This window comes from Pseudophryne corroboree, chromosome 3 (assembly GCF_028390025.1).
Source record: "Pseudophryne corroboree isolate aPseCor3 chromosome 3, aPseCor3.hap2, whole genome shotgun sequence".
Lineage (NCBI taxonomy): Eukaryota > Metazoa > Chordata > Amphibia > Anura > Myobatrachidae > Pseudophryne > Pseudophryne corroboree.
Window position 1 is genome coordinate 287,146,612 of NC_086446.1, and position 17,836 is coordinate 287,164,447.

The 17,836-nt window shown below is 49.2% G+C and overlaps 1 protein-coding gene across 8 annotated transcripts in view; it reads left to right on the plus strand.

Annotated features, from left to right (window-relative positions):
• Positions 1–935: 935 nt before the first annotated feature.
• The window catches only part of DIDO1 (death inducer-obliterator 1), a 197,489-nt gene continuing 180,588 nt past the window's right edge, over positions 936–17,836 (plus strand). For 6 of the 8 annotated variants that reach the window (XM_063959269.1, XM_063959273.1, XM_063959275.1 and 3 more), the window contains exon 1: positions 936–1,147. The gene's annotated coding sequence lies outside the window, so the exon portion shown is untranslated. Of the gene's footprint in view, positions 1,148–1,550; positions 1,654–1,705; positions 1,992–17,836 lie in introns of those variants that run through there. The other 2 variants (XM_063959271.1, XM_063959272.1) reach the window with 2 other exon arrangements.

Sequence of the window (17,836 nt, forward strand, 5' to 3'; positions counted from 1 at the left end):
TGGTACTAATATGGACCCCAGCATCCTCTATGATATAAGAGAAAATAGGATTTTAATTACCTACCGGTAAATCCTTTTCTTGTAGTCCGTAGAGGATGCTGGGCGCCCGCCCGTGCTTCGTTTTCCTGTTATCGTTATTTGGTTCAGTACAACTTCGTTTTAGTTGAGTACTGCATTGTTACTTGGTAAGTAATGTTTCAGCGTTTGCTGAGTTTCAAGCTAGTTAGCTTGATGTGCCTTGTATGTGTGAGCTGGTGTGAATCTCGCCACTATCTGTGTATAATCCTTCTCTCGAAGATGTCCGTCTCCTCGGGCACAGTTTCTTGACTGAGTCTGGTAGGAGGGGCATAGAGGGAGGAGCCAGTCCACACTCAAACTCTTAAAGTGCCAGTGGCTCCTGGTGGACCCGTCTATACCCCATGTTACTAATGTGAACCCCAGCATCCTCTACGGACTACGAGAAAAGGATTTACCGGTAGGTAACCAAAATCCTATTTTTCCCCAAAACAGGAATTTCTCTGCTTTATGAAGAGACCTGTGATCCAATTTTATTTAATTGTCTAATACAACATGCACTGAATAAGAAGTTGTGGCATAAAAAAGAAGTGAATAAGACGTTAACATTTACACTAACTATAGAATGCTTGCATGCTTCATATAGAAAGTATCTGAATAGAGCTACCAGTGGTACCATCGTTTATGATTATGAAATGGCCACAGACGGTAACTACAGAACATTGTCATCATCAGCTGACACTAGTAACATCGATGTTGCCAAGTCAGCCATTTTCTATAGTAAAGCAGATGCAGGCAAATACCATACTATGCGTCGCGTACTATTATTGCTGCACAATAGTACACTGTACACGGAGGACTATTTCGTACGTAGCGAGCGTGCTTCTTGTACATAATATGCACACCCCTGATCATGGGTTAAGTGGGGGAAGTGGATGGCCGCCATTAGCGCTCTGCAGTAATCGTGTACACGGCTCCCATACATACGCATCTGCGCATGCGCAGTACCGGTTTCCAGTAGAGGGCGCAGCCGGCGCCTCCCTCGTGTGTTCCGTGCTGTGCAGCCGCAGAAACCCCGTAGATGAGAAGCTAATGGCGGCGGTTGTCGTTTGAGAGAGGCTCGGCGAGTGAGGTGAGCGGGTGGGAGACGGGACGGGCTCGGGGGGAGATAGCAGCAGCGGGCAGTACGGGAGGGCATTGGACGCGCGGTCTGTCTCGGTCACCCGCGCCATGTATAAGCGGGCATAACCCGGGGTGCAGACTCGATGTGGCTCCGTGTTACATACAAAATGGAAGCTCATTGTTCGTGGTGCAGTCGACGCACGGGCGAGGGCTGCTGTTCGGGGTTTATTAGAGGACGTGGCAAAGTGTGTCTTACACCGGTTGCTCGAGCGGTTGACACGGGCCGCTCTGTACCGGAGGTCACGCGGGGTGGTTGACACGGGCCGCTCTGTACCGGAGGTCACGCGGGGCGGTTGACACGGGCCGCTCTGTACCGGAGGTCACGCGTGGCGGGTGACACGGGCCGTTCCGTACCGGAGGTCATGCGGGAAGGGGGTTCGGGGTCGGTGTGTGTTAGAGCTGGGCGGAAGTGGCTGCTGTTTGATGTGCTTAGGAAGGCCCACACACCAGCCACTGGTACTGTGAGGGGGTTGTGTTATATGGGTATATCGGAAGACTTGCAGGAGGGAGAGGTTATTTGTGCTGAATTAGAGGGCACGGGGCAGAGAGCATATATAGGGTGTATGCGAGGGCACGCCAGAAGGGGAGGGTGCTGTGAGTGTGGCGGGCATGAGGCAGTTACACTCATTGTGGCTGGAGGCCGTGTGGGAGGTTGATTAAGATGCGTTGGAGGACGTGCATGTTGGGTTGATTATTTAGAATATGTTAGGGGACATATGATTCTGAAGTCGCTTGGGGTGGTATTTGGAGTGTGTTCTAGAGAATTTGTAGGATGGGGATCTTGCTCACGGTGTGTAAGTATTTGCAGGATGGGGAACATACTCTGGGACATTGGAAGATATGCGTGCTGGGGTGGATACACACTATAAACGGGGGTAACCACTGGGCGATTTCAGCCTAAAAAACAAACGATAACAAATGTCGTTATCGTTTATTTTTAGTCTGAAATCGTCCAGTGTGTATGGGGGAAATATTGGTGAACGATGTGCGCTCCCGCTCGCCGTTCAGCTATCACCAATATTGAGCCGACATGCATCTCAACCCGTCCATGTCGGGCTGAGCTGCATGTGCGGGAATGCTGGCTGGGGGTGACGTCACAGAATAACGTTCAGTGTGTAAGCACTATATCGTTCAACAATATAGTTGTCCATCGCCGGCTATTTCGAGTCGCTTAGCATGTATCCGCCTTAAAGGGCCCTACTCATTTGACGATGCGCCGCCGAGGTGCCCGACGGCCGAAACGGCCGACGAGAGACCCGGCGGCGGGGGGGCAGTGACGGGGGGAGTGAAGTTTCTTCACCCCCCCCCCGTCACGCGGCTGCATTGAAGTGCAGGCAAATATGGACGAGATCGTCCATATTGGCCTGCATGCACAGCCGACGGGAGACCAGCGATGAACAAGCGCGGGGCCGCGCATCGTTCATCGCTGGAGTCTCCACACTGAAAGATATGAACGAGTTCTCGTTCATTTATGAACGAGATCGTTCATATCTTTCAGAAAATCGGCCAGTGTGTAGGGCCTATAAGAGTATCTGTCCAATCTTTCTGGTTAAATACAATGAAAAGCCAATTAATTTAACCAATTTGTCTGAATGTCCATTTTTGTCTGGTTACCGATATTTGGGAGCACATAGTCAATTGTCATTTGCTCCCATACGTTACTAGATTTTGTTCCAACCAGAAATGAATAGACAGATTATTTTATAGTGTGTATCCAGCTTTATAGAAGGAACTGAAGGGTGGAGGGCACTTGGGATAGAGAGATTAGGGTGCATATGAGGGCACCATAGGATGGTGCACTTCAGAACACCACGTGATTTAAAGTTTATTCTGTGTATACCGGAGGACAGGTGGGAGATCATTTAGTGTGAATCAAAGGACATGTTAATGGGTGTGGAGTATTTGGGGTGAAATTGTATAAAACTGATAATTTTATTTGGGATGGATTAGAGAACATAATATGAAAGTACTTTTTGGAGCTTTTGTAAGACACTGGCAAATGGGATTGCTTGTGTCATTAGGTCAGAAATGACAAATCTTCCCCTTAAGTAAGCTCTGACCAGGTTTAGATCACTATATGCCATGTGTGCTCCCAAGCTATGTGATGGTTTGTGGGGGATATATTTTCATATGTCAAGCACTAATATATATTACAAATTTTTTTTTTTTAATGTCACTCATGCCGATTCCAGACATGTGGCCCAGTAATTTTCCCGGGCTACAGCTCCATGACCCTGGTTGGGAGCAGGGTTGTGGATCCGGAACTTAGTCCTGGGTTGTTTCTTTTCACATATGCATAAATCCTGGGTTGATGCGCTTTCATGTGCAAAAACCCAGGCTATAGCTGCATCTGTGAAAGGGGCATTATTTTGCGACTTCTAAAGCAGTTTGAATTCTTCCTTGTGTCAATCATTAACTGGATATCCTTATTAATCAATACTATGGGGCCAATTCAATTGTTGCCCTGTTTAGACGCCTGGTTGCCGTGGAGATGACATTTCTTTTTGCAGCCTACTGAGGTGCAAGAAAAAATGTGCACTTAGTCGGCACTTTGGTCATCAGTGCGGGAGTTTGGATGCCAAAGCAGCGCTTGAGACTGATTTAACCGTTTTACTTGGCTAATCCCTGTCTGTCTGGGCGCAACATGTGCGATATGCTTTGGTGCCTAAACAACAGTTAAATTGTGACAATTTCTTTGGGTGTCTAAACAATACCGTTTATATGGGAGAATTAGAATCCCAAACAATTGAATCTGCCCATGTTTGTGCTGCTGTCTAGTAACATAAATGTAGGGGTGTTAAGGGCCCCATACACTTATGCGACCACATGTCGCAGGCGTTCACCCCGGCAGCCTCCTGGAGGGCAGGATTGCTCAAGATACATCGTATGCTGTCCTTTTGCATACAATGGGGTCAATTCTATTCAGCGACAGTTGAATAGCGCCGGGAATTAGCTCCCAACGCTATTCAATTCAGCTCCAGTTTAGTCGGCGAGAACGGGCCATCGCCGACTTAACAGGTTGAATTGTCGGGAGAACGGGCATTCTCCGACTTAACTCCCCGGCGCGAGGCTGATTCCCAACAGAATCAGCCTCCGCTGGCCGCACAGCAGCACTTTTGTCGGGTTTCTTCTCTCATCCCCTGGGGATGAGAGAAGAATTCCCGACAATTAAGAGTCACTCGTCGCTGTATTGAATAGCGCCGGGAGCAAACTCCCGGCACTATTCAACTGTCAGTGAATTGAATCGACCCCATTGTATCTTGGGCGATCCCAGCCATGCCCACAGGTCGGACCTGATTGAATGTGCAGCTCATTCAATCTGGAGGATCTGATCCGATGCTCACGGGAACGCGGACCAAATCGGAAACGCCTCCAAAATGCCCGATTTCATCCGATATATCGGGCCGAATGCCCGAAATCGGATGAAATCGGGGATTATCGCTCTAGTGTATGGGGCCCTTATGTTATTACTTCCAGCTTGGTGGATCTACATACTGTACAAAAACAGCCGTGAAAAGAAACATGCATTTGTGAACCACTTGCTGTATGAATGCTTGTAACAAACATGTATATAAAAAAAGTACATGCTTTATGTATGTATGTATGTATGTATGTATAAGGTAACTTGAATGGTTAAGTGTTTTTAAATCTTGTGTGACTGGTGTTTGAGAGTTCATGTATTCAATTTCATCTTTTACTTGTGACCTAATTCATGTTGATGACCAAGCTTTGACCTTTGTTACATTTGTAAACACAATCTTCGTTCATACAGTTTCTATGCTGTTTGTGAAATTTTATTTGCATTGTGGGTAGTGGTCATTAAGGTAAGATCATAAAACATAACTACATCACTAACTTGTTTGTTCAAATTTTAAGGTGCATACACACAGTGAGATTTGGGATAACCCCGATTCTCACTGTGCGATAGGCACTAGGTCGGTATCGCAAGCATATAATGACTGTGCTTGCGATACTGTCTTTGTCCGATTTTGGTGAAGTGTCAATTTTGACTATCTTTTCTACGACATAGTTAAAATTGGCTTGCCTGCACAGTCTATCTAGGCTTGCGATGCCGACCTCACATCGGGATCGCAAGGTGACTTTCACCTTGCTTTCCGCACTAACTTTCCTTAGGATTTTAACTATATAGTCAAAATAGTAAGAAAAAAATCTCACCGTGTGTACAAGCCTTAATTCACAAAGTTCTTGTTTTGTATTTTGTAAACTTATGTAGTATGTTTCTTGCAATATTTATATAACTGCAGTCATTGATATTCAGTCATTGTTTAAATGTAGCAGAATCTTTTCTATTATTGTAGCTTGCTCTCAAAATAAGACGCCACATGAACAAATTAAGCAGTGTTCTAGGGCCATTTTCTCTGACGTCCTAGTGGATGCTGGGGACTCCGTAAGGACCATGGGGAATAGACTGCTCCGCAGGAGACTGGGCACATCTAAAGAAAGATTTAGGTCTATCTGGTGTGCACTGGCTCCTCCCCCCTATGACCCTCCTCCAAGCCTCAGTTAGATTTCTGTGCCCGGCCGAGCTTGATGCACACTAGGGGCTCTCCTGAGCTCCTAGAAAGAAAGTATAGTTTAGGTTTTTCATTTTACAGTGAGACCTGCTGGCAACAGGCTCACTGAAGCGAGGGACTAAGGGGAGAAGAAGCGAACCTACCTAAGTGGTGGTAGCTTGGGCTTCTTAGGCTACTGGACACCATTAGCTCCAGAGGGATCGCACACAGGACCCGACCTCGTCGTCCGTTCCCGGAGTCGCGCCGCCGTCCCCCTTACAGAGCCAGAAGCAAGAAGGTCCAGAAAATCGGCGGCTGAAGACTTCTGTCTTCTCCAAGGTAGCGCACAGCACTGCAGCTGTGCGCCATTGCTCCTCATGCACACCACACACTTCGGTCACTGATGGGTGCAGGTCGCTGGGGGGGGGGGCGCCCTGAGCAGCAATATTAACACCTTGGCTGGCAAAACTGACACCATATATAGCCCCAGAGGCTATATAGGTGTATATTACCCCTGTCAGAATAACACAAAAAGCGGGAGAAAGCCCACCGAAAAAGGGGCGGAGCCATCTCCCTCAGCACACTGGCGCCATTTTCCCTCAGCTCCGCTGGAAGGATCGCTCCCTGGCTCTCCCCTGCAGTCCTGCACTACAGAAAGGGTAAAAAAGAGAGGGGGGGCACAAATTTAGGCGCAGTATAATATATATATGCAGCTATAAGGGAAAACACTCTTTATAGGTGATATCCCTGTGGTATATAGCGCTCTGGTGTGTGCTGGCATACTCTCCCTCTGTCTCCCCAAAGGGCTTTGTGGGGTCCTGTCCTCTGTCAGAGCATTCCCTGTGTGTGTGCTGTGGGTCGGTACCGCTGTGTCGACATGTATGATGAGGAAAATGATGTGGAGGCAGAGCAAATGCCTGTAAATGTGTTGTCACCCCCTGAGGGGTCGACACCTGTGTGGATGGACTTATGGAAGGAATTACGTGACAGTGTCAGCTCCTTACATAAAAGGTTTGACGACATAGGACAGCCGGCTACTCAGCTTGTGACTGTTCCAGCGTCTCAAATGTCATCAGGGGCTTTAAAACGCCCGCTACCTCAGATGGCAGACACAGATGTCGACACGGATACCGACTCCAGTGTCGACGACGATGAGACTAGTGTACCCTCCAATAGGTCCACCCGTTACATGATTGAGGCAATGAAAAATGTATTACACATTTCTGATAGTACCCCAGGTACCACAAAAAAGGGTATTATGTTCGGTGAGAAAAAACTACCAGTAGTTTTTCCTGCATCTGAGGAATTAAATGAGGTGTGTGAGGAAGCCTGGACTTCCCTCGATAAGAAATTGATAATTTCTAAACGGTTATTGGCAGCGTACCCTTTCCTGCCAGAGGATAGGTCACGTTGGGAAACGTCCCCTAGGGTAGATAAAGCGCTTACACGTTTATCAAAACAGGTGGCACTACCGTCTCCGGATACGGCCGCCCTAAAGGATCCTGCTGATAGAAAGCAGGAGGCTACCCTAAAAGCTATATATACACACACGGGCATTATATTGCGACCAGCGATTGCATCAGCATGGATGTGCAGTGCTGCTGCTGCATGGTCAGATTCCCTGTCGGATAATATTGATACCCTGGATAGGGACACTATTTTGCTGACAGTAGAGCATATAAAGGACGCTGTCTTATACATGCGTGATGCACAGAGGGATATTTGCCGGCTGGCATCAAAAATAAGTGCAATGTCCATTGCCGCCAGAAGGGGGTTATGGACTCGGCAGTGGTCACCCGTCTCAGAAATTTCAGCACACAGTGGGCTCTCTCGCAGGTGGATCCCTGGGTCCTTCAAGTAGTATCTCAGGGGTACAGGCTGGAATTCGAGACGTCCCCCCCGCCGTTTTCTAAAATCTGCCTTACCAGCAATGTTGGTGGCTATCCAAAAACTGTATTCACAGCAAGTGATTGTCAAGGTACCCCTCCTTCAGCAAGGGAGGGGTTACTATTCCACAATGTTTGTGGTACCGAAACCGGACGGTTCGGTGAGACCCATCTTAAATTTAAAATCCTTGAACACTTATATCAAAAGGTTCACGTTCAAGATGGAATCGCTCAGGGCGGTTATTGCGAGCCTGGACGAGGGGGATTACATAGTCTCCCTGGACATCAAGGATGCGTACCTGCATGTCCCCATTTACCCTCCTCACCAGGAGTACCTCAGATTTGTGGTACAGGACTGTCACTATCAGTTCCAGACGCTGCCGTTTGGGTTATCCACGGCACAGAGGGTCTTTACCAAGGTAATGGCCGAAATGATGATACTCCTTCGCAAGAAGGGAGTTTTAATTATCCCGTACTTGGACGATCTCCTGATAAAGGCGAGGTCCAAGGAACAGTTGGTAGTGGGGGTAGCACTTTCTCGGGAAGTGCTACAACAGCACGGCTAGATTCTCAATATTCCAAAGTCACAGCTGGTCCCGACGACACGTCTTCTGTTCCTGGGAATGATTCTGGACACAGACCAGAAAAAAGTGTTTCTTCCAGTGGAAAAAGCCGAGTTGTCATCCCTAGTCAGAGACCTCCTAAAACCGGGACAGGTGTCGGTACATCAATGCACACGAGTCCTGGGAAAAATGGTAGCTTCGTACGAAGCGATTCCATTCGGAAGGTTCCACGCAAGGACTTTCCAGTGGGACCTGTTGGACAAATGGTCCGGGTCCCATCTCCAGATGCAACAGCGGATAACCCTGTCGGCAAGGACCAGGGTGTCGCTGCTGTGGTGGCTGCAGAGGGCTCATCTACTAGAGGGCCGCAGATTCGGAATACAGGACTGGGTCCTGGTGACTACAAATGCCAGCCTTCGGGGCTGGGGCGCAGTCACACAGGGAAGAAATTTCCAAGGACTGTGGTCAAATCAGGAGATTTCGCTTCACATAAATATTCTAGAGCTAAGGGCCATTTACAATGCCCTAAGCCAAGCAAGGCCCCTGCTTCAGAACCAACCGGTACTGATCCAATCAGACAACTTCACGGCGGTCGCCCATGTAAACAGACAGGGCGGCACAAGAAGCAGGAGGGCAATGGCAGAAGCCACAAGGATTCTCCGATGGGCGGAAAATCATGTGTTAGCACTGACAACAGTGTTCATTCCGGGAGTGGACAACTGGGAAGCAGACTTCCTCAGCAGGCACGACCTCCACCCGGGAGAATGGGGACTTCATCCAGAAGTCTTCCAAATGCTGGTAAACCGGTGGGAAAGACCACAGGTGGACATGATGGCGTCCCGCCTCAACAAAAAGCTACAAAGATATTGTGCCAGGTCAAGGGAACCGCAGGCGATCGCGGTGGACGCTCTAGTAACACCGTGGGTGTACCAGTCGGTTTATGTGTTTCCTCCTCTGCCTCTCATTCCCAAGGTACTGAGAATAATACGAAGGCGAGGAGTGAAAACTATACTCGTGGTTCCGGATTGGCCAAGAAGAGCTTGGTACCCGGAACTTCAAGAGATGCTTTCAGAGGACCCTTGGCCTCTGCCGCTCAGACAGGACCTGCTGCAGCAGGGGCCCTGTCTGTTCCAAGACTTACCGCGGCTACGTTTGACGGCATGGCGGTTGAACACCGGATCCTGAAGGAAAAGGGCATTCCGGAGGAAGTCATCCCTACCCTGATCAAAGCCAGGAAGGATGTCACCGTAAAACATTATCACCGCATTTGGCGGAAATATGTTGCTTGGTGTGAGGCCAGGAAGGCCCCAACGGAGGAATTTCAACTGGGTCGATTCCTGCATTTCCTGCAAGCAGGGGTGACGTTGGGCCTCAAATTGGGGTCCATTAAGGTCCAGATTTCGGCCCTGTCGATTTTCTTCCAGAACGAACTGGCTTCACTGCCTGAAGTTCAGACCTTTGTCAAAGGAGTTCTGCGTATTCAGCCTCCTTTTGTGCCCCCAGTGGCACCTTGGGATCTCAATGTGGTTTTGGAGTTCCTGAAATCACATTGGTTTGAACCACTTAAGACTGTGGATTTGAAATATCTCACGTGGAAAGTGGTCATGCTGTTGGCTCTGGCTTCGGCCAGGTATGTGTCAGAATTGGCGGCTTTGTCCTATAAAAGCCCTTATCTGATTTTCCATATGGATAGGGCAGAGTTGAGAACTCGTCCTCGGTTTCTCCCGAAGGTGGTATCAGCGTTTCACTTGAACCAGCCTATTGTGGTGCCTGCAGCTACTAGCAACTTGGAGGATTCCACGTTACTGGACGTAGTCAGGGCCCTGAAAATGTATGTTTCCAGGACGGCTGGAGTCAGGAAAACTGACTCGCTGTTTATCCTGTATGCACCCAACAAACTGGGTGCTCCTGCTTCTAAGCAGACTATCGCGCGCTGGATTTGTAGCACTATTCAGCTGGCGCATTCTGCGGTGGGACTACCGAATCCTAAATCTGTAAAAGCCCATTCCACAAGGAAGGTGGGCTCATCTTGGGCGGCTGCCCGAGGGGTCTCGGCTTTACAACTTTGCCGAGCTGCTACTTGGTCAGGGGCAAACACGTTTGCGAAATTCTACAAATTTGATACCCTGGCTGAGGAGGACCTGGAGTTCTCTCATTCGGTGTTGCAGAGTCGTCCGCACTCTCCCGCCCGTTTGGGAGCTTTGGTATAATCTCCATGGTCCTTACGGAGTCCCCAGCATCCACTAGGACGTCAGAGAAAATAAGAATTTACTCACCGGTAATTCTATTTCTCGTAGTCCGTAGTGGATGCTGGGCGCCCATCCCAAGTGCGGATTGTCTGCAATACTTTTGCGAGCCATCTGTTCAGAGGCTCCGTTGTTATCATACTGTTAACCGGGGTTCCTATCACGAGTTATACGGTGTGATTGGTGTGGCTGGTATGAGTCTTACCCGGGATTCAAAATCCTTCCTTATTGTGTCAGCTCTTCCGGGCACAGTGTCCTAACTGAGGCTTGGAGGAGGGTCATAGGGGGAGGAGCCAGTGCACACCAGATAGACCTAAATCTTTCTTTAGATGTGCCCAGTCTCCTGCGGAGCCGTCTATTCCCCATGGTCCTTACGGAGTCCCCAGCATCCACTACGGACTACGAGAAATAGAATTACCGGTGAGTAAATTCTTATTATTTAGCCAAAAACCGCTCCGAAATTGTCGAGTTTTTTTATGAGTGAATTAGGTTAAGAGCATGAATGTAACCCTATCCCAAGTGATTTTAGTTTCAAAAAAGGAAGAAAAAAAAAAGTATTTTATTTTTTATTTAAAAAAAAAAGTTTGTTTTTTTTCAAACATTGATCGGGAACATCGCGACCATCGCGGCTTTCATTTTGAAAGCCGGGACAGCCTCCAGGTATACAGGGTGGAGTCTGGGGGTGGCTTGGGAGGGTTAATTTACACTCCCCAGCGGCTGCCATTGTCTGCAGCTGCTGGAGGGGGGGATCCTGGGGTCCTGCCGTGCTGACCGATCGTCAGCACGGCAATCAGTAGGGAAGAGTGCGGGAAGGCAGAGGGACCTTCCGGTCCCTCTGACAGCAGCAGCGGAGGGAAGTTTATTTTCCTTGCCGCTGCTAACACACTCTGATGCGACCAGGTCAGATAGAGCACTTACAGGCATGGTCACATCTGATGCGACCATGCCAAGCAAGTGGTTAAGCAACACATGAAGTGCTTATATAATTGCAATTTGTAATATATTACATCTCGACAACACAATATGAGCGTATTATAGACAAATAAAAAAAACACATTGACATGTTGATTAGCTTAAGTTCTGACAAAAGAGTATATTAATATAATCGTAGGTGCTGGAACATGGAGGGGAGGAGCAAGGGGGCATCTCAGCTGCCCCCAAAATATTTGGGAGGTGCCATTCAAAGTACTGGGTTACGGGACGCAGTATGGCCGACATCTTCAGTTAATACGGGCAGTGTCAGACGGAGATAATACCCTTTCCACCTGCCACACATCCTTCCCCACAGCCCTCCTCTGCCTGTCTACAGGGACCTCCTCCAGCTCTAGCCCCAACAGTGTGTGGCTAGTTACTGTGGGCTGAGACTCTCACCTCCAACTTCATATGTTCCTCGGCTCCCTTTTGTCCTCGCATCCCTTCCCTTGTTGCACCCCCTAACCACCCCCCATTTCCAACCAGGTTCGGCTGAAGCTGTATCATGTAAAGTCTCATTGCCTTACATGCACAGCCTCAGCCAGGGTGTGAACTGAGTGGATCAGTCTCTTCATCTTCTACATAAAGTCACTCGCACGTTAGTTATGTTTTTGGGGTATATTTATCATACAGTTTGTGGGAAACCATATGAAAAATCAGAATTCCGTTAAAATGTAAGTATCCCCTGAAAGTATTAGAGGTTTCAAAGCTAATATCAGATATCTGCTGCACTTTCCCATCGCAATGGCATTAGTCATTGTAGTCTCTGGGCTACATACAGTACAATTTACCGGAGAGAGGGATCCAGACAATCACTCCCCTAAAGCAGCCACTGGTGCAAGCGCTGTTTAATGGGGTGTAGTACGGTATGCCGGCGCTCGGGCGCCACACTATTTTATTCTCCCTACAGGGGGGTCGTAGACCCCCACGAGGGAGAATAGCTGTCGGTATGCCGGGTGTTGGGATTCCGGCGCCGGTATACTGTGCGCCGGGATCCCGACATTCGGCATACTGAAGACCACCCGTTTAATGACCATGCATGCGCAGTAGGTCCGCAGCATAAAGTAAAGTGGTCCCTGATGCGTTCACTTTAGTTTACACATTGCTGGTATGGGCTCCTGTCGGACCGCCTGTCCCTGGATTTGATTTTTAATAAGTCTTGGCAGATATTAATTTCTTATTGCCTGAATAGCGGCAATATTAAATTCTATTTATGAAATCTAAACCTCAATAAACAGTAAATAGGCCCCTTAATGTTGTATTTTTCTTCTAATGCACTATTAACTGCATTCGCCGTAGTGTCCTCAATGCCGTTTTTTACATAAATGTGTGTATGTATAGCTAGGTAGATGGATATCTCTGGATCCGGTCAGAATACCGACGCTGGAATCCCGACACTTTGGAATGCCAACACCACAAATAGGATCTCCAGCCCGGTGCTGGAATCCCGACAGACTGGATCCCAAACGATCATCCACCGCTACACCAGAGAGGTAAGCTGTGGGTTGGGGGGTCGTTAAGATTAGGCTGCACCCCGGGGGGGGGGGTTAGGTTTTGGCTGCGGAGGGTTTAGGTTTAAGCACTCCCCCAGGGTGGGTTAGGGTTAGGCTGGGGGGATTATGTTCCGCCGGGAAGGGTTGATAGGGAGGTTTTTATTTTATTTTTGTGGGGGAAGAGGGGGGGGGGGGGGGGGAGAGTATACTTGCCTTCCCTTGTTGGTACTCTACCCATCTGAATGCTGCATGCCAGCAAATTTATCCCAACCCGATATCTGTCATCAGGTAGGTGTTGTGGTGGCTAAGTCCATCTTCCTCTGCACGTGTGACATTCAGCAATGTAGGAGCACTTAAATGAAATTGTCTCCCCCCTTTCCCCAAAAGTTGTGGCACCCCTGAATATAATGAATCCCCTTATGTTGCACTTGTGCTACTAACTGTAATGGGCAAGTAATGATACATTTCACCTACAAATCAGACTGAAAAACTCGCATTTCCTGACTATCCTCACCAGTGGGCTAATTATTTGAACGCTTGTGATTGTCCATAAGTTTTCCTATCCAATTTTCTCTGACGTCCTAGTGGATGCTGGGAACTCCGTAAGGACCATGGGGAATAGACGGGCTCCGCAGGAGACTGGGCACTCTAAGAAAGAATTAGGACTACTGGTGTGCGCTGGCTCCTCCCTCTATGCCCCTCCTCCAGACCTCAGTTAGAATCTGTGCCCGGCTCGAGCTGGTTGCACACTAGGGGCTCTCCTGAGCTTCTAGTAAAGAAAGTATTTATTAGTTTTTTTATTTTCAGTGAGATCTGCTGGCAACAGACTCACTGCTACGAGGGACTTAGGGGAGAGAAGCGAACCTACCTGCTTGCAGCTAGCTTGGGCTTCTAGGCTACTGGACACCATTAGCTCCAGAGGGATCGAACACAGGCCCAGCCTCGGTCGTCCGGTCCCGGAGCCGCGCCGCTGTCCCCCTTGCAGAGCCAGAAGCAAGAAGAACGTCCTGGAAATCGGCGGCTGAAGACTCCGGTCTTCATTAAGGTAGCGCACAGCACTGCAGCTGTGCGCCATTGCTCCCTATGCACACCACATACTCCGGTCACTGATGGGTGCAGGGCGCTGGGGGGGGGCGCCCTGGGCTGCGATTAGAGTAAAACAACACATAATATAGTCTAATCTATATATGTGTAAAAATCCCCTGCCATAATATTAATAAAAGAGCGGGAGAAGCCCGCCGAAAGGCGGGGCTGTCTCCCTCAGCACACTGGCGCCATTTCCTCTTCACAGCTCCGCTGGAAGACAGCTCCCCAGGCTCTCCCCTGCAGTTTCCAGGCTCAAAGGGTAAAAAAGAGAGGGGGGGGCACTAAATTTAGGCGCAAACTGTATTGTATAGCTGCTATAGGGAAAATCACTTTGTGTAGTGTAAATCCCTGTTTATATAGCGCTGTGGTGTGTGCTGGCATACTCTCTCTCTGTCTCCCCAAAGGACTTGGTGGGGTCCTGTCCTCAGTCAGAGCATTCCCTGTGTGTGTGCGGTGTGTCTGTACGGCTGTGTCGACATGTTTGATGAGGAGGCTTATGTGGAGGCGGAGCAGGTGCCGATAAATGTGATGTCACCCCCTGCGGGGTCGACACCAGAGTGGATGGATATGTGGAAGGTTTTACACGACAGTGTCAACTCCTTACATAAAAGGTTCGATGACATAACAGCTGTGGGACAGCCGGCTTCTCAGCCAGTGCCTGCCCAGGTGTCTCAAAGGCCATTAGGGGCTCAAAAACGCCTGCTACCTCAGATGGCAGACACAGATGTCGACACGGAGTCTGACTCCAGTGTCGTCGACGACGAGACTAATGTACATTCCACTAGGGCCATCCGTTGCATGATTACGGCAATGAAAAATGTGTTGCACATTTCTGACATTAACCCAGGTACCACTAAAAAGGGTATTATGTTTGGGGAGAAAAAGCAACCAGTGGATTTTCCCCCATCAGATGAGTTGAATGAAGTGTGTGAAGAAGCGTGGGCTTCCCCTGATAAAAAACTAGTGATTTCTAAAAAGTTACTGATGGCGTACCCTTTCCCGCCAGAGGACAGGGTACGTTGGGAGACATCCCCGAGGGTGGATAAAGCGCTCACACGCTTGTCAAAAAAGGTGGCACTACCGTCTCAGAATACGGCCGCCTTAAAGGAGCCTGCGGATAGAAAGCAGGAGGCTATCCTGAAGTCTGTACATACACACTCCGGTACTATACTGAGACCTGCTATTGCTTCAGCATGGATGTGCAGTGCTGCAGCAGCGTGGTCTGATTCCCTGTCTGATAACATTGATTCCCTGGACAGGGACACTATATTGCTAACCATAGAGCATATTAAAGACGTAGTCTTATATATGAGAGATGCACAGAGGGATATTTGCCGGCTGGCATCTAGAATTAATGCAATGTCCATTTCTGCCAGGAGAGTATTATGGACTCGGCAGTGGACAGGTGATGCGGATTCTAAAAGGCACATGGAGGTTTTGCCTTACAAGGGTGAGGAATTGTTTGGGGATGGTCTCTCGGACCTCGTTTCCACAGCAACAGCTGGGAAGTCGACATTTTTACCTCAGGTTCCCTCACAGCCTAAGAAAGCACCGTATTATCAGGTACAGTCCTTTCGGCCCCAGAAAGGCAAGCGGGTTAAAGGCGCGTCCTTTCTGCCCAGAGGCAGGGGTAGAGGGAAAAAGCTGCACCATACAGCCAGTTCCCAAGAACAAAAATCCTCCCCTGCTTCCACTAAATCCACCGCATGACGCTGGGGCTCCACTGGTGGAGCCAGGTGCGGTGGGGGCCCGTCTCCGGAACTTCAGCGACCAGTGGGTTCGCTCACAGGTGGATCCCTGGGTTCTACAAGTGGTATCAATGCCTATTTCACTAACGTCCTAGTGGATGCTGGGGACTCCGTAAGGACCATGGGGAATAGACGGGCTCCGCAGGAGACATGGGCACTTTAAGAAAGAATTTAGATTCTGGTGTGTTCTGGCTCCTCCCTCTATGTCCCTCCTCCAGACCTCAGTTTGAATCTGTGCCCGGACGAGCTGGGTGCTGTTTAGTGAGCTCTCCTGAGCTTGCTATAAGAAAGTATTTTGTTAGGTTTTTTTATTTTCCGGAAGCTCTGCTGGCAACAGACTCCCTGCATCGTGGGACTGAGGGGAGAGAAGCAGCCCTACTCTCTGCAGATAGGTCCTGCTTCTTAGGCTACTGGACACCATTAGCTCCAGAGGGATCGTACACAGGATCTCACCCTCGTCGTCCGATCCCGGAGCCGCGCCGCCGTCCCCCTCGCAGAGCCGGAAGACAGAAGCCGGGTGAAAGAAGCAAGAAGACTTCGAAATCGGCGGCAGAAGACTCCAGTCTTCACTGAGGTAGCGCGCAGCACTGCAGCTGTGCGCCATTGCTCCCACACTACACCCACATACTCCGGTCACTGTAAGGGTGCAGGGCGCAGAGGGGGCGCCCTGGGCAGCAATTAGAGACCTCTTTGGCAAAAGTTTGCATATATACAGTTGGGCACTGTATATATGTATGAGCCCCCGCCAAAAATTGTACATGAAAGCGGGACAGAAGCCCGCCATCGAGGGGGCGGGGCTTCTTCCTCAGCACTCACCAGCGCCATGTTTTTTCTCCACAGCACCGCTGAGAGGAAGCTCCCCGGCCTCTCCCCTGCAGTTATACGGTAGAAGAGGGTAAAAAGAGAGGGGGGGCACATAATTAGGCGCAAAAATCAATATAAACAGCAGCTACTGGGTTAACATTAAGTTACTGTGTTATTCCTGGGTTAATAGTGCTGGGGTGTGTGCTGGCATACTCTCTCTCTGTCTCTCCAAAGGGCCTTATGGGGGAATTGTCTTCAGATGAGCATTCCCTGAGTGTGTGGTGTGTCGGTACGTGTGTGTCGACATGTCTGAGGTAAAAGGCTCCCCTAAGGAGGAGATGGAGCAAATATGTGTGTGAGAGGGTGTCTCCGTCGACAACGCCAACACCTGTTTGGATATGTGTAATTAAGTGCTAAGGTGAATTTATTGCACAAAAGATTAGAGAACAGACAGGGAATCTACCCATGTCTGTCCCTATGTCGCAGAGACCATCAGAGTCTCTCAATGATCACTATCCAAAATAATAGACACTGATATCGACACGGAGTCTGACTCCAGTGTCGACTACGATAATGCAAAGTTACAGCCAAAATGGCAGAAAAGTATTCAATATATTATTATTATTATTATTGTAATAAAAGATGATTTGCGTATCACTGATGACTCATCTGTCCCTGACACAAGGGTACACATGTTTCTCTGACGTCCTAGTGGATGCTGGGAACTCCGTAAGGACCATGGGGAATAGCGGCTCCGCAGGAGACTGGGCACAACTAAAAGAAAGTTTTTAGACTACCTGGTGTGCACTGGCTCCTCCCACTATGACCCTCCTCCAAGCCTCAGTTAGATTTATGTGCCCGGCCGAGCTGGATGCACACTAGGGGCTCTCCTGAGCTCCTAGAAAGAAAGTATATTTTAGGTTTTTTATTTTACAGTGAGACCTGCTGGCAACAGGCTCACTGCATCGAGGGACTAAGGGGAGAAGAAGCGAACCTACCTGCTTGCAGCTAGCTTGGGCTTCTTAGGCTACTGGACACCATTAGCTCCAGAGGGATCGACCGCATGGAACTGGCCTTGGTGTTCGTTCCCGGAGCCGCGCCGCCGTCCCCCTTACAGTGCCAGAAGCAAGAAGAGTTCTGGAAAATCGGCGGCAGAAGACAGTCTTCACCAAGGTAGCGCACAGCACTGCAGCTGTGCGCCATTGCTCCTCATGCACACTTCACACTCCGGTCACTGAGGGTGCAGGGCGCTGTGGGGGGGGGGGGGGCGCCCTGAGCAGCAATAAAAACACCTTGGCTGGCAAATATATCACAATATATAGCCCCA